This window comes from Symphalangus syndactylus, chromosome 19 (genome assembly GCF_028878055.3).
Source record: "Symphalangus syndactylus isolate Jambi chromosome 19, NHGRI_mSymSyn1-v2.1_pri, whole genome shotgun sequence".
In the NCBI taxonomy this organism is placed as follows: Eukaryota; Metazoa; Chordata; class Mammalia; order Primates; family Hylobatidae; genus Symphalangus; species Symphalangus syndactylus.
The window spans coordinates 31,085,104-31,102,235 of record NC_072434.2 but is presented as its reverse complement, the minus strand read 5'-3'; the positions used below and the strand labels follow the sequence as shown (position 1 = coordinate 31,102,235).

At 33.4% G+C, this 17,132-nt stretch overlaps 1 long non-coding RNA gene across 1 annotated transcript in view; it reads left to right on the top strand.

Moving 5' to 3' along the window:
• Window positions 1-17,132, top strand: part of LOC129458839 (uncharacterized) — a 60,564-nt gene that overhangs the window by 40,448 nt on the left and 2,984 nt on the right. Inside the window, exon 3 of the long non-coding RNA XR_008649743.2 lies at window positions 16,981-17,079. This is a non-coding gene — a long non-coding RNA (uncharacterized lncRNA). The remainder of the gene's footprint in view (window positions 1-16,980; window positions 17,080-17,132) is intronic.

The window sequence follows — 17,132 nt, the reverse complement described above, 5'->3', positions numbered from 1 at the left end:
GAGAGGCGTAGGGAGTAAAGAAGTTGGAGAGAGGTTAGAAGAGTACCTTAGAAGTAATTCCTTCTCTTAGAAATAAGGAGTGGATAAAATGTAAAATGTAATCCTCTTTTATGCCAGAGAAAATACAAATTGTAATATGTATAAATTATTTTGTTTTGTTTACAAAAGAGAAGATTAAAAAAACATATCCACTGCACTTGGTAACATTGCATTAGTAAGCTATGTATGATGCTCTTTTCGATTTGCCTGACACTTACTTATTAAGAATAGGTGAGTCACATTTTCAAAAGATTTTTAACTTTGCCAGATTTCATTTCAGAATTCATTTAAATAAAGAGCAACACCTGCAAATTTGAAGTCTGATGTTTTTAACCAATTAGTATATACAAATTTCAGGAATATGGAAGCATCATATACATGAATAAAAGTATGACTTTTTAAATGACTATAGAGTTTTTAACATGATGTATTACGAAGTACAATAAGCAAATGACTAAAAGTCAAGAATAACTTTATTTCAACCCTGTATGTACTGTGAGAGTCAAGTCATTTGAAATCTCTAAATCTTAATTTTGTCATGTGTACAAAGTAGAAATATAATAACATTTGGTCTGTTTAGTATTTTTTGAGATCAAATAAACCAAGGTAATGTATGTGCTTTAGTTAAAAAATGCTAAGTATTTCATATAAATGAAAAGTCATTTTTACACAAAATTCAGTGGATCCATTTATGAAAATGAGATTTTGTCACATAGCAAAATGTATAAGCAAATACATAATTGGAAGTGAGTTTTTCGCCAAAATAGTCTACTTAACTATGTTTTGAGAAAATGTGCAATTTTTGTAAGAGGAAAATTCTGCATTCTCATAGTCACCTGAAAAATGGGAAACTTGACTCAGAGCATGTAAAGCTTTATTTGTTTGCACAATGTTCAGCAAACAAAGAAACGTCGGTCATTCCCTTTTAAAGATCTCATTTTTTACCTGTCAAATGGGACAGAGTTCAATACACAATTGTTTTTCCACTAGGGCAGTTTCTTGGTTGAGGTGAGTAAGCATGCCAGGCAGAGTTGGACAGTTAAAGAATTAAAATGTCCTAAGTAGCATAGCAGAAAAGATTTGATATGTGGCTCCTTGAGAATTTAAACAGTGTAAAAACAAACAGGTATTATTATTTTTAAAAATATTTACTTGGCTCAGAGTGGGGGTGATCGTGGAGATATAAACGGAACTACCAGAGGAAAGAAAGAATTGGTGAATTCTCCCTTGAATTAAGCAAAGTATAGCTTAAGAAATGAAAAGGTCTGGAAGCGGCCTTGTGTTAGCAGCTTAAGCAGTCAGTTAGTTGGAGAAGAGGAAGGGAGTTAGCAGTCAGTAAATACTCAAATATTTCTGAAATAGGCTCTATCGAAAAATCTCAGAAACCAGCTGTGCCAGCAAGAAGCATTGGAAACCCGAGAGAATTCCACTTTGTTTTAGTTTCTTTTGTGAAATGCCAATCAACAAAACATTATTAAAAGGCCTAAGAAATGGAAAGACAAATAAGGGTTCTTTTTTCTACAACCTACAAATCCTGATGGAACAAGATTTTTTTTTTTAACCACCTAAGCAGACAGAGACAATTCAAGTACTAGGCTGAATTTTAGTTTCAGCTGTGTTTGGAAAAGTATTACATGGAATCTAACACTGTATCAACTGACAAATGATTTCTCCCTTATTCAATAATATTCCTAAAAACTTAGCTTGATTGATTAATGGTAAGGTTAAGATGACCTCTTAATTATCTATTTCATGTTTAAGAATGAGAAAGTGAAATAAGGAACCAACATAAAGCATTGATTTACATTTCTTTGCATGATGATAATGTTAAATTTTTTATGTTTCTTATTATAACAACTTGAGTTAAAACTTTATTTATGGGTTATCATTAAACTTCCAAAAATGGGAATTTCTAAAGAATATTCTTGATATGGAAATAATAAATGGAAGTATCTCTCCTTGTACAAATATTGGGATCACCCTTCTTCCTTCTTTGACGATTTCTTAACAATTTTAATAACCACTTGGAATATCTTCCCAATCCCCTGACCAAATATTTCCATTTCTTCATATCTTCACAAATCTTCTCCTGTATGTAAATTCAGCCATCTACTATTATGGTTATGCCTTAGATCTTGTCATCACCAATAGCTGCACACCCACTGTAATCTCTACCTCAGGTATTCCTCTCTCTAAATAACAGCTCCAATCCTTTTCTTCTCTTCCTCAAATTCACCCGCATTCACACTATTTGATTTTCTGAATCTAACAATAATTCACCCTACCATGACCTGTTACCTATTGACACTACCATTTTTTTACTCTCAATTATCCCCCTTCACTTATTATTTTGCCTACCCTAGATAACACTGTTCAACTTCATTAGTATACTGATTTTCCTAATAAGGACATTAAAATAAGATATTTAATCCCTCTGAGCTTCAATTTCTCTATTATGAAAATCAGTATACCAATACAAAATTTGGATAAACCAAAAATCTGGACTCTTTGCTTTTTAACCATTCCAACACAGTTCAAGAATGGCAAGTAGTATGTACATCCAGCATAGGTGCACATTAGAACTACCTGGGAGCTTTTAAGTGTACCTTGCTCTAATGTCTTGGCTCCATTCCTCCTGATGAGCATCTTTGTCCCCATGACTACTTCCAGATGTTTTTTGGAAGTTGTTAAATTTACTGTTGATTTAAGGACTTTTGGAAAACCTGATGAATTCTACAAACCTCTTCTACAGACCTTGCTCATGGACACAAACTGTTGCTTACAACTTCAAAAAACATTTCAGCCATCCGAATCTTATACAGTGAATAAAGGTTAAGAACTTATGGATCATTACCAGAGATTAACTGAAGTCTTGTGGGTTCCCGAACATTATACAATATTAGGAACCAATCTTAAATAATTCAAAATTACAAACACAAAATAACAGGACCTTAGAAGAGCCTAGTGTATGTGAAAGGCCCTGAAGCCTAAACTTCCTTAGCTTCACAGTTATTCCATTTCTGACTATAAATATGCTGTCTTCCAAATACTACCTTTCACACAAACGCAAAAAAAAAAAAAAAAAAAAAACCTCTGTGATTTGGATAAACTAAGAATCTTCATTGTTTAGCCTAAAGAGAACTGTGGCTTAGAGTTTTTTGTAGGCTAAATTTGGAGAAGATTTCTAAGTGCCCATTTTTATTGTATTTTGATCACCCAATCTCATATTTCTTTATGTATTAAAAAGTTCTAATTTGCTTTTTAAGTGGTTCCAAAAAAGGTAAATATTTAATTGATAAATCTAAACAGTATTCAAACTAAAATGATGAAATATATTTTTAAACAATCAATCCCTTTAGAGTTTTCTTTCATGAAAAAATGACTCAGTAATTACTACACACAAAATGCTTCCATCTCTGGCCCAGTAGGTTATCAGGAATCTAATATCAATTTTTTTAAGTCCTATCTATGATGTAGCTGCTGAATATCTCACAACTATCCCTTATAATTTATTTCACATACTACTATTGTAGCTCAGACCCTTGCCTAGAAACAAGCAATAACCTTATTATTACTCTAGTTCCAGTTTTTTTTCTCTCAGTATTCCATATTTCATCATCTAAATGATTTATTTAAAAGTTGGCCTATTCATTCGGAAGCACAGCTTTGATATTACCATCATCTGTTCAGCCTTTTCTTTATTTGCTATACAAGTTGAGACTCTTATCTGAAATGCTTGGTACCAGAAGTGTTATTTCAGGTTCTTTTTATTCTGGAATATTTGCATATACACAATGAGATGTTGGGATGGGACCCAGGTCTAAATACAAACTCATCTATGTTTCATATACACCTTACACACCTAGCCTGAAGGTAATTTTATGTGATTTTTTTATAATTGTGGACGTGAAACAGTTTGTGTATATTAAACAATAAAAAATCAAAGGTATCAGATGTGGAATTTTTCAATGGTGGTATCATGTTAGCACCCAAAAGTCTTTGGATTTTGGAGCATTTTCAGTTTTGGTTTTCAAATTAGAGATGCTCAACCTGAATTAAAATATTTAACTCTAGTATGTATTAAATGTGTACCATATGCTTGACATTTGTCATGTATGTTTTAGTTTATCGATTTTGTCAGAATTATAAAATAAATGCTTTTACCACTCTTCTTTTACAATGAGGAAACTGTATCTTAGAAGCCACTTGACTTCAACTTTGTGGCAGCAGTATGTGCAAGTGCTGGGCATTAAACAAGTTTATCTTACTTTCAAGATCTTGTGCTTAATTGTTATGTTATGTATTGAAAACAACCTTCCCAAACTTATTTCTTACAGAAAAATACCATAGTGCTTCCCGTGATGCCAAATTGAACTACTCCATGCTCACCATCCTTATCCTAGCCTTCTCCATGTTCAGAATTTGGCCCATCTTTATACCGGAATCTCTATTATTCCTTCCCCTCATAGTTAAATCCTATGTATTCCTGAGTTCTCACCACAAATTCCACGTGCTTCATAAGCTGTATTCTTTCTCCACTTAAAGTAATGCCTCCTTCCTCTAAACTACCTTAGCATTTTAATTTATTCTATGTACATGACCTGTATCACTTTTTCATCTTACGTTACAACTTTGATTCTGTATTAAACTTTGCTTGTCTGTATCTCATTGGAGACCCTAAAAGACACAATTTTTATCTGACTTATCTGTGCCTCCAATGACATTGTGTCTTTTCCCTAGTAGATGCTTAATAAATGTTATTGAATGAATGGACCAAGCATAGACAAATGCTTCTTCTACTCTGTAAATCTTAATACATTAATTTCTACTGGCTTAGATGTAACTTGTATTCAATATTTTTATGGGTTCTCACATCCAAGTGCTATAATCATTCCTTATTCAAAGTCCCATGGAACAATAGTCATAATTTCCAGTCTCTTAGAAGTATTCCACAATGCATGGTACTACCTACTATCACTAGCAGTCACCGCTAACTGAAGCACAATACAAAAAAAGCCAGGCCTCAGTGCAATATAAGTAAATTTACCACAGTTTAGAGATTGCTTTCAGGTAATCGTCTGTCATTATAGAGACACTGGGAATTTCAAGAATTGATTCTAGATTCTAATTAGGTTAGAGGAAAAAATACAAACAATAAAAAATGAAATAAAATGATAATACAGAAATAATAATCATAGAAGTGCCCTTTTATATTCTTTGTCTAACATGGATTAATTAGAGGTGTATGGTACTGGCTCTCCTCTTCCTTCTGGCATTTGAACTTAAAATTATGACTTATGTATTTATGTATTTAGTGGGAAATGGTAGGTAACACTATTCATGTAAATATAGGACCTCCTAGCCTCCAGTGGGCTCTGAATTCTCTAAATGTTCTGAGAGTCAGCAATATGTTATGTTAGCTCTGGATCGAATGTGCTTTCCAAGGCTTCTGTTAGCCTTAACTTCATACCTCACAGCAGATTTTAGAGCTTGCCAGGCTGAAACCAAAGCTCTAACTCAGCTTTTGCAAAGTTCTTGATCGGTTTTAAGCTTGGAATTATTGTAATCTTTACACTTGCTCCCACAAGATAGAAAAAAATTTTTTGCCTCTCCTAAACTTAAATTTTAGCCAGATTTTGCAACATATCTGAACAGTGAGCTCCATTTGGTATTTTAAACATAATTCAAAACAAATCTACCTTCTGAATTTGGCTACTGAAACAGAATTGTTTTTGTTTATCATTTTTATGTTATAGTGTCATCAGTAATTTTCAAAATTATGTGTAGTCACAAAGCAGTACTATAGGCCATATGCAGTCAAATATAATACCGGATGTTACAGCAACAAATGTAATAAAAATTGGTTTATATTAACTATTTTAGTTTTTGATAAAAATAGAATCATATTTAGCATATTATCAATACAAAATGTCATATTGTATCATATAATTGATTACTTATTCCTGAAAATAGCAAATCATGAGCTGAAATTAATATATTGTAGGACTATAGCTAAGTCCTTAAATTAAAAAATTAAAATGCCCAACTTATACTGTTAAATGTTATTATTTTTTACATTAAGATTTGTTCTGATGTTTGACATCCTTCAATTGAAGTAAATAGTAAGTAAATATTTACAACTTGCAAGCTAAGTTGAGGGCATATCTCATCTTAGATTCAGTGACTAGTTGTAACAACCAAATAAGAATTTCATTAAAAATTGGACGCAATGCCAGCAATACTAACATAACCCCTAAAGTCATTGGTGAAAGAATGATTTTGTGAGAATAAAAGAATCTCATCACTACGCTGCCAGCATCCAACAAGTTTATCCTCTCTAATTTATAAAGCACTTACATACAAAGGTTATATACCAAAGGGGATGGTAATTGCTAGCAATGAAGTAATAATAATTCTATGTTATATGCAGTATTTTAATGTTTATCCTATGTTAATTACTTAATCCCCCATAACTCTATATAGGTATTATCATTAGTTCCCATTTCACAGGTGAGGAAATGAAGATTCAGTAGTCAGATTAAGCAACATGTTCCAAATTACACAGGCTATTAGTTTGGAGCTGGGATTTAAACCCATGTAATTTATTTTGAGAGGCCTTGTTTGCTTCCTGTATATCCCAGAGGGAAGAGCAATGTCCAAATACTAGGGGACAACTGGCTTCAGTATTAGTCATATTAGTCAGTGTTCTACAGAAAACTAGAATGAATAGTATATACAGAGATCTATAAAAGTAGATTTGATATAGGAATTAGCTCATGTGATTTTGGAGGCCAAGAAGTCCCACCATCGGCTGTCTACTAACTAGATAATCAAGAAAATTGGTGGCATAATTCAGTCTGAGGTTGAAGACCCAAGGCAGGAGAGTTGCTAGTATAATAAGTCCTAGAGTCCAAAAGGCCCAAGAATCAGAAACTTTGATGTCCGCGGGCAGAAGAAGATAGATATCAAGAAGAAATAAATTTGTCTTTCCTCCCTCATTCTATTTAGGCCCTCAAGAGATTGTATGACACCCACCCTCACTCGGGAGGGTGGATCTTCTTCTTCTTTTTTTCCTTTTCTTTTCTTTTTTTTTTTTTTTTTTTTTGAGACAGAGTCTCATTCTGTCACCAGGCTGGAGTGCAGTGGTGTAATCTTGACTCACCTCAACCTCTACCTACCAGGTTCAAGTGATTCTCCTGCCTCAGCCTCCCAAGTAGCTGGAACTGGCCAACATGGTGAAACCTCATCTCTACTAAAAATACAAAAACTAGCAGGGCATGCTGGCACGTGCCTGTAGTCCCAGCTACCTGGGAGGCTGAGGCAGGAGAATCACTGCAACCCGAGAAGCAAAGACTGCAGTGAGCCGAGATTGCACCACTGCACTCCAGCCTGGGCAGCACAGTGAGACTCCATATCAAAAAAAAAAAAAAAAGAAAGAAAAAGAAATTACAATTTAGGGGTCATGCAGCCTCTGGCTCCAAGAGTCTGAACCTCCCCAATTTGCTCCTGGGGGTAACATGACTATTGTAAAACCTAAGATCAGTGCTTGAGATATGTTGCAGACCCTGTACTCTATGGATCAGCTAACACCACCCAGACCTGTAATCTGGCCCAACCAGTTCTGACATCGCACCCAGGAACAGAAGATATTAAGAAAAACCAACTTCAACTCCCTACTATTTCATCTCCAGCCTGACCAATCAGCACTCCCCACTTCTCAAGCCCCTAGCTGCCAAATTGTCTTTGAAAACTCTGATCCTCAAATGCTCAGGGAGACTGATTTGAATAATAAAAAAACTCCGGTCTCCCGCACAGCTGTCTCTGCCTGAATTACTCTTTCTCTATTGCAATCCCCTGTCTTGATATATCTACTCTGTCTAGGCAGTGAGCAAGGTGAACCCATTAGGCCGTTAAAGTACCATAGTGCCCCATGACCTCAAGGACAAAGTGCAGTGCCTGGCACAGAGTAAATGCTCGAAAACAGGTATTGGAGAAGAACAGTACCCAAGCATATTAGATTAAGAATAAGGTTGTCGGCTCTTTCTGTACTTTAAAGTTCTGTCCACAACTCACAGCTCTTTTGTTGGTTTCTTACTTGTTCTGTACAGGTCAATTCACCAAACAGATTATTAATTTCCTTATAAAATTCCCAGTATATTAAGCTCTGAAGGACCAGAAACAAAAATTCTATGTTTACTATGTCTTAATTCTAAATTAAGTGTGCCTGATTTTAATGCTTTAATAACATGGCTTTGTTTTGTTTTTCCTAACCTATCTCCAAATTCTAGCTATAGGAATTCATATATGACTCCCCTATTAGGCTGTTAGCCTCCTTTTTGTAGTAAATGAGATATTAAATTATTTTTATTTTGATTGTTAATATAAGTGACGTGAACTAAATAATATAACATATTATCTATATTCTTATACATGATATCCTGAATAACATATTTTGATGTTTTTGGTTCATTTAAAGAATATGCATTATAGGAAAGAATAAACCATATATTAATAATTTTATAATTTTCATTGCATTGCTACATATTCTCATAAATCTAAATTGTCAGAAATTTTAAAGAAGCAATAAAGACCCATGCATCTCTTGTACCAAAACCCACAAATGTATAGAAAGGTGCAGATTGTATGTATCTCTGAGATGCAGATTGAAAGTATTTCTAGCAGAAGGGCAGAAGAGCAATCATTATGTTGCTTCCTTTCTTTTCTCTGTAAAATAGGATTACTCCCTCTGGTATAGTTTCTAGTGCTTCTTTGTTTCTGGTCCAGTTTTACATGACTTAAGCAGTAAGGCTAGTGTAACTGCCCTAGAGAGATAATTTCCTACAGTTTAATAGATTTCTTTATTAGAATGCTTTTCCCTGTTGATCAGCCATTATATATATATATATATATATATATATTCATTACTTAATTTCCTTCCATTACATATGGTCATTATGTAAGAAGAAAATGTGCAAAGTTCTAATTCATAATGTTTATGATAAAAAGTAATAAATTATCATTAGTGGTAGCAATATTATTATTATTCAGAAATACCCTAAGTAAATGCAATGGGCTTGGCTTTACATGAATACTCTGTACTAATGCTACTTTTCTTCTTCTTAAATACACAGTGGTGGGAGAACATTAATGATTTTGATTCAAAAAGTAATTGAATTGCTTCATAGAGTTATGGGGATTAAGTTGAATACTTCAAAAATAATGAAATGTTAACAAATACTAACATCTAAATAACAAACGCTAAGGAATAATCAACTTAATTAGAAATAGTACTTTATAATTTTATTTTGCCCATCTAGTCTGTATTCTTTTGAAATTTATTTGTTAACTGACTCCTTTGAGCAGAACAAAATTAGAATTATGGATTTATGACATAATGGCGAATCACAATCACAAGCATGACCACAACTAACAAGTTTTCCATTCACTGCACTGCATTTAATATCAATCCAATAGAACTTTGCCTGAAACACAAATAAGCATCTCCTTGTTCAGCAGAATATAAAGCTGATTGTATACAATGATTTTGATCAGTGAGAGAGGGTAGCAAAGGGCTGAGAAACAGAGATGTTAGATAGCAGGAATGCCATTGATTTATGATCAGTTTAAGTACTTTTGTTTTGTTTTGTTTTTTTGAGACGGGGTATCTCTCTGTTGCCCAGGGTGGAGTGCAGCGTCGCGATCTTGGCTCACTTCAACCTCCATCTCCTGGGTTCAAGCGATTCTCCTTCCTCAGCCTCATGAGCAGTGGGGATTACAGGCACCCACCACCTTGCCCGGCTAATTTTTGTATATTTAGTAGAGAAAGGGGTCAGGGGCGTCTCATCATGCTGGATAGGCTGGTCTCGAACTCTTGATCTCAAGTGATCCACCTGCCTCAGCCTCCCAAAGTGCTGGAATTACAGGTGTGAACCAGTGCGCCCAGTGTAAATACTTTTAATAATGGACTAGCTCACCTTTACAATTGGTTTAGCCACACTGAAATGGGATTAAGAACACAAAATTGGATTAAGAACACAAAATTGGAATAGACTCTCAGATACAACATGATTTTTTACAGTTGTACAACTTAGATAGACAATGTCATACATATATAATTTAACCATCTTTTGCAAATACCTAGATATGCAAAATTGTTATATTCTCAATATAAATTGTATTTTACTTCTGTTATATTTCAGTGTTTTAGGAGACAATTTTAAAAAGTACATTAGTTACTTTTATTAGGGTACATAATAGCAATAATTATAATTGCAAAGGCTTTAGTCATGGCTAGAAAACAGGTTCTGACAATTTCTTAATCATCTTTGTAAACCCCTGCCACATACTTAGTGAGAAATTATCCTTTGAACTGTTTTATCATAGGGCTGTGCTCCAAATTATAATTACTTTGATCAAAACTGTTCTTTAATTTGCAGCTGGATAGTAATTACCATCAGGAGGTCCTATAGATGATATAATGGAAATTTGAATCTAAGATTGCAGAAAATTCTAAGAAAAGCAACCTAAAAGGATAAGTTGTCTTTACCGGAAGTAGCTAGTTGAGGTTAACAATTTTGGCCTCTCATCAACAACTGCTGAACAATTTTGAAATAGTATAAAGTAAAATTGTCAAGATGCTAAAATTTGAGCTAATGCCAGCCTTCTAAACATATTTTACAAAAGTCTTTGGGAAATAAACATTTCATGGTAAAACACCAAGACAAACTCTTTCAGTTTGGAATTTACTAACTCAGTGGAGAATGTACAGAGAAAACATAAAGGTATTCTTCAATTCCTTCAGTTATAAGCTCTTCATGGATAGATTATCAACTAGATTTTGCCTCTCCCTAGACATTAAAATATGATCTGAAAAACAACTAAGTAAACAAAAACATTAAGTTGTGGAGAATCCTCGTCTTCACACATTCTACTTTTTATGGGACTTCAGGTTATCATAAACAATTTATTACGTAGAATATGTTATCTAGACCAGTCATAAAATTAAATCATATATGTTTTATCAAATTATGTCACAGCATTGTATTGTTTGATATTTATTGTGTTCTAGAGTAAATATTTTTACAATTTAAACAGTTTGTCAGCCAACATGTATTTATTGAACATATCTTTGCCTGGTTATGTGCTAGGTCCTGGACATTCATTGACAAACAAAACAGATTTGGTCTCTGACTTCATGGAGTTTATGGTATAGTTGGTAAATAATGCAATAAAGAAATAATCACAGTTAATTTGAAGTGTGTAAAATGATACAAGAAAAGAAAAGAAGGGCATAGTGTTACAATAATTGAAGAAAATAAAGCTTAGCATGATTGCTTTATTTCCCCAAAGAAATATATCCACAAAGTGTTGATCCAGAGCTCAAACTTCACAACACAATTTTAGTATCTTATATTCCACATAACACCTAGAATCTCTGCACCATCTCCCAGTAGTATGCTGTCATTTCAGCACAGAACATAAACAATTATGGGGGATTATGGAAAAATCATTTAGCCACTTCCACCAGTCTCTCCATACAGTTGCCACCACAATTGTAATCCATGGGTTTTTCTAAACTATATGTTGCTCATATATCATTACTCTCTTTGGAAAAGAGTATCAATGCTAGTCTTTGGATATACCCTGGCATATTAGAAAATTTGTGTACAAGGAAAACAATTTTCCTTATACCTGTTATGTAACCATAAACAGTTAAGTTTTATAAAAATAGGAGCAATGCATTTATTGTCCACTGATGTTAATTCCAGTTCTTCAAGAAGTATGTTGTGAATTGTATACATGACAATTCTGACATCTGAATGAAAGAATCGAGTATTAAAAAAAGGAAAAAAAAAGCAGAGGATAAAGAATTGCATGCTAAATGAAGGAGAAAGTTGAAAAAGGTTTGAGCAGAATGGTTATGCAATACTCTGGTAACCCATTAATGTAACGCTCATATATGTTAATATTGTTAAGGAGAAGGATTTTTGGTGTTTTCTTCATTCCATATCAGAATAATAACCTAATATCACCAGCACACTCTTACAATAACTGCAAATTTAACATACAATAAATATTACAGGTAAAAAGCAAAGTCCAACATTAAGTTTGAACAGTCCCTGAGAAGCAGCATTTTCTGATAAGCAGGGAGCTTTTTCCCCTACTTATGGCATGGAGGGAAAGACAAGGAGAAAGAGAGGAAAAAAAGGAAGCATAGAAGCTAGAATACTTGAATAATCGGAGACAGTCTTTCAAGTTATGCTTTGTTAGGATTTTTAAATTATTATTATTTATACTTACAACCTATTAAGTTCCACCATTTATTACAATAGCTATAGGTTGCCCCAAACCATTTTCAAGAACTGAAAACAGCTTTATACTGATAATTTATGAAAATAACAGGTCATATTTTTCTTAGAAGAGAGTGATAAGATTGGCAGAAATAAAGTACTATGCAGATTTTTTGAAATATAATCATATCTTGTTTAAAAGAACACGTTTGTCAATGAAAATTAAGTCTGATGATCTTTTGAATAAATATTAAGACTGGCAAACTCGTCATTTCCTTTCAAGCCAGGGCTTCATAAAGCTTACGTAATGACTTCTTTTCATGGAAATAGCTGCTTAAAACTAAAATTCTTTCTGAAAAATGCAGAATTCTAACAATGCTCATAACCCTTGAGCATTGCTCAGAATCCTTGCTGTCCTCTTTGAGTGCAGGTGAAAAATCTGTGAATATTGAGAAATATTTCTTCTATCATTATGTTACGCTCTATGTCAGAAAAAGAGATTATCTGAGTTGTCACAACCTCTTCACAGGAGAACATAAGAAGACAAAATTTTTCTTTAGTTAGTGGCACAAAGAGATGTTAGAGAAATTTTAAGCACCAGAATTTCAGAGGCCCTTGTTGTCTTGAATTTGGAGGGAGACTGTTCCCCAGTGAGCAGGTATAGGCAGACCTACTCCCAAATGCCAAGGGGGCTGAGATGCCAAAGAGGTTGACAAATCCAATTCCTCAGCAGAAAATATTGATAGGAAATTACAGGCAGAAGCCATGTTCAGGTGGTTGTAAGATGGTGGATCCCAGCACCCACCCTCCAGAAAATGTCCTTTAGCAAGTTTTTGGGGTAAAATCTGTGGAGCTGATAAAACATGTGAAGCTAGTCTCAGACTTTCTTGCAAAATCCTGACCACTGTAGAGGTTAGATAAGAATCTTTATGAGGGGTTATCTATGCTATGCTACTAGCAGTATTTCTTTAAGAGGGGTTATCTATTATATAGAAACACCTTGGCATATGGAGTCAAACGTGGATTAGTATAGCAGTTTTGTTTCAAGTTAGCATCAATCTTGCCATAAAACAGGCTGTTTACCTACAAGACTTCATGCAAGGATCAGACATTAGCCTCTGGGAGTTAATTCCCAGCTGACAGCCATAGAAAAAAATGGAGTGTACGCACATACATACTCACACATATATACATACTCATACGATCATGGAATTTTCCCAAAATAATTAAGCTCTAAATTTGAATTATATAAAATAGAAGGCTTCTCCAGAAATCTACCTTTATTTAGTATTATTTCTATAAGTAAATATGCTATAACCTCGAAAAAAAAAACACCTTTAGATCTAGGCATTATTTCTTAAATTTAATCTTTCCTGCTTTTTTTTAAAGGTAATTTCTTTCTAGACTACAATCAATAGAAGTACAATAATGCCTTTTACTAGTCTTATCAGGTTAGCATAATCACAGAATAACTTCTTATTTTATTCCTACTAATCCGACACTTGACTGACCTCTCACTACTTTTAATCAAGCGGTTGGTAACACCAGAAAACTAGCACTCAGAAAAACAGCAGAAATACCTATTTATATTTGTATCACATCTTACAAATTCTAAAGAACTTCATACGCAATCTACTTTGCAATTAAAAGAAATAAAATTAAACTAGCAAAGCACTTTTACATATTATACTTCATTTATTATTGAAATAATCTTGTGTAATATGTTCTTAGTACCTTCATTTTACAGAAGAAAATTGAAACTAAAACCTGAAGAGCATTGAAAGCTTATATAAATGATTTTTATGAGTCAAGCATTAGCATATTGAAGAGGAGAAATGGGATTATAGCATAAAATTAAAACTTACTCTGGAGTATCTTACAGTTGGAAAACTTCTAGGTTTCAGACAAGGTGGGTTAGCCATATTTCTTCACCTACTATATTCTCCAACCCTTGAAATATTAAGCATTGCCTTCCTTTATATATTTCTTTAAAAAAATTAAACAAATCTGTGGTTGTGTCTTTAATATTTTTGACTACTTATCATGAAAAATTTACTGGGTCTCCTACTTCACAATCAGTTGCAGTGACGATGTAGATAATAGATTTAATTACATTTCTCAGTGATATATGTTAATGTTTTATGTGATATATGTAATTATGATGTTATTATATTTTGATATAACTGTCAGTATTATATGTGATAATGTGTATAATATATGCTTAATTTTTTTAGTCATTTCATTATAAAAATAATTCCTAAATTTACACAAGTATTATTTAAAGGTAACAAATGATTACTCTCTTTAATGCTCCTGTGATACTACCCACTAAGGTTAATATTAGAGTGAGAGATATCGTATTGTAATAGACAAAATTTAAGACTGTAAAATACTATTCAGGGTTTTGAAGTTCAATAAAGCTGTGATCATATCAACAAAGTGGAAATAATACTACCTCCCCCAATTTGGTAGTTATAAGGATTGTAAAAGATGGTCCAAGTAGAATGTTGGCACATTGTGAGAGTATAATTAATACTGGTTTTTGCTTTGATGATTATTGTGGGGTGGTGGTGGTGGTTTTTTATCAATTACACCTATTTGTATCAATTACATCTATGTTTATACACATACATGAATGTGTATCAATTATTTTTAGTATATAGTTTAACTCTTATACAAAAAAATTTAAAAACTTCAGAGAAAAGATGTGACAAAATGCAAGGTACTTTTATCAGAATTAAATTGTGTAAACCAAACCAAAGTGTGTATGTTAACAGGCACACACAGAAATTCTTCATAGGGGTTTGCCTTCCAGCACTTGCGGGAACTGGATAAGCAATCTCCATAATGCTGTTGTCCCGAGTCTTATGCTGGAGCTTGGCACCCAGTGGCAGGCAGTTGTTAAGAGGAGATGAATGTAAAATAGCACAAGGACAATCTGACACCTACAAGTATGAGTTAGAACCTACGAGGTTTGATTGAAACCTGTGTCAGTACTCACTATCTCCGATATTGAAACATGTGAGTTTGAAAACAAAACAGAAAGCCTGGCACCTTTCATTAGGCGGCAAAAGGCACACCTTGTGCAGGAGTCAGGAAGGCTGAAGGGAAATTCGGTAGAATATACAATATGGAGCAGTTATAGCCTTGACCAATGCCCCATACCAAAATGAGGCGACCCAGCAGAGAAGCCACAAGTTGTGAGCCACAAAATGGTTGCTGTCTTGCTTCTCCCTTTAATATCTCACACAAAAATCTTCTGTAGTTCACTGTACTTAGAAACATACATGGAAGGGAATTCAGTGAAATGTAGTTCAACCCAGTCAAACTGACATATTACACGGCCACCACACTAGTAAATATTAAAGTAAAAAAGATAAGACATTCCTTAGATTGCTAGAAAAAACTAAATTTCCTTTTCCAAAAGTCAAAAGTGACATTTTGTCTTATAAAAAGTAGATGGAGCAGTCAGAGATCAATTAATTCCGTGAGTCACCAAACCTAGCTCATGTTTGTTTGTTTGCTTTTTTTCCAAAAGAAGTGAGATAAAAGGGAGAAAGCAAAAAAACAGTCTTAACATTCCAGAGTATGATTTTGAATTCTTTATGATTTCAGATTTTTAAGTTAGTATTAAAATAATTCTATTACCATCAAATTCATGAATAAGCAGCAGTTTGACAAAGTTCTTCATGAATACCAACTAAATATCCTATTGAATGTATATAATCAAAATTAGAATATTAAAATTTGACTTACAATCAGATAAATTGAGCCAATAATTATGCTTTATTTTTAACCCAGATTTGTTTTTGTATTCTCAATATTATTCTTTTATTATCACAAAATCTAAAGATGTATCACATATGGAATGCTATTTTTTTATACTGGAAATAAACTATTCTTGAGACTAAGCAATTTAAAAAATCTCTTCGTTTTCTTCTAATTTCAAATAGACTCCAATTTAATCTTCCTCAACAGATTGGCAGAAAGCATTAAGCAGACACATTCTTAAGAATATTCAGCCCAAGTCATGTTTTTTTTTTAATGTGATAATTACAACCGGTTATATCAAGAGAATAGTTAGCTTGAGGCTTGAGCAAATAAACTGACTCATATTCTACTCTCTTAGTAATAACGCTGTTATTTGATTCGCTTTTTTTGCAGTGGCTTCACTAATAACAAGCTATATTATTTGTCTCATAATGTGTTTTATCTTCAAGACTAAATTTGCTATTAGAGAACATTTGCCAATTAAAAAAATATTATTTCCATAAAACAGCCAAAGCTTACAGTGAAACACAGAGATTCTGTATCATACTCCCCAGAAATAATGAAACTTAATTATACCGAACATGAAATCACCTTGCATTTAAGAGTGTACTGAAGTTGGCTACTAGTAGTGTGAACGAAAGCTATGGATACACCTCAGTAAGGAAGAGAGATAGAACAGGGCAAAATGATGAAGCAAAAGTCTCAAAGTAGAGATTAAATCACTAATCTGCTACTTAAAAACTCGAGGGTTAATTTATTCAGGATAATTAATGGGACAATGGTTTGGGCACTAGAGAACAAAATCTTTACTAGAATAAATAACTCCATATAAATTAACAAAATAGTCAAACTTTGTTGCTTCTTTTTTTTTGTCTTCAAGCTCCAGTAATAATTAAAGCTGACTATTACAAAACGGACAACTCTCTAGCAGTCAATGGTCTTGATGAATTTTAAAATACATGGGCAGAGCTTCTTAGTGGTATGAATTTTATTTCTATTACTTAACCAGATTTCTTGGTAGAATTCTGAAAT